Raw genomic sequence first — 1,102 nt, 5'->3', positions numbered from 1 at the left:
ACATGCAATTTAAAATAGACTCCTATAAACATAGGTTGAAATACATGAAGCACGTGGTAACCACAAAACAAAAATTTACAAGGAATACACAAGAAATAAAGAGAAAGGAATCCAAATATAACACTACAGAAAATCATCAACATAGAAAAGAAGAGAGCAAGAGAATAGGAAAAGAACAGAGAACTACGAAAATAATCAGAGAACAATTAATAAAATGCAATAACTACATACCTATCAATAATCACTTTAAATGTAAATGAGTTAAATGCTCCAATCAAAGAAGAGGTGGTACATATATACAATGGAATATTACTCAGCCATAAAAAAGCAATGAAATCTTACCATTTGCAACAATATAGATGGACCTAGAAAGTATTACGCTAAGTGAAATAAGTCAGACAGAAAGACAACTACTACATGATTTCGCTTATATATGAAATCCAAAAAATAACAATTACAAACAAAACAGAAACAGACCAAATTTTAAAACCTGTGCTCAGGTTTGTTTCAATCGTTTTCACTCTACCTCATCTCCAAGTTGTCTTAGTAGGCTTCTTTCATCTGAGGTAGATGGTAGTTGAAACAGGGAGATTAAGGAGTGAGAAGAGGAATCAGCCAAGGATGGACCCTTCAGGAATACCAATGACCAAAGATTAAGAGGCAAAAGCAGGCAGTAGTAGGTCTTGTGTTCGCTTGTCCTTCCACTTTTAGGCCCTTTTCTAGTTTTCCCTAATGTTTTGCTTGGCTTCTTGTTACTTCATTAAGTATCTAATCATAATTCCAAGTATCTAATAATACTTGGAAACTCTTTACATACTTCTTTTATTCCTTTTTCTCTTTCCCAGCAGAAGCTTATTGGAAACTGAAAATTAAAAACAGCTCTTTTCTTCCCATTAACTATGGTAAACTCTTGGATTGGATAGTAAGAGTGAATGAGATAGCATGTGTTGAGGTATTTTGCCAAAATGATTAACTGACCAAAAATATCAGAAACCCACTACTTAGTGACAGAGTAAAAATGACCTGGAATAATTACTCTTTGTCAGGTCCTATGTGTTTTCTGATATGCTAGTAATAATAACTAATACATGGATAGAACTTT

The sequence above is a fragment of the Hipposideros armiger genome, unplaced genomic scaffold (genome assembly GCF_001890085.2).
Source record: "Hipposideros armiger isolate ML-2016 unplaced genomic scaffold, ASM189008v1 scaffold_1537, whole genome shotgun sequence".
NCBI lineage: Eukaryota > Metazoa > Chordata > Mammalia > Chiroptera > Hipposideridae > Hipposideros > Hipposideros armiger.
This window is presented reverse-complemented; position numbering follows the sequence as displayed.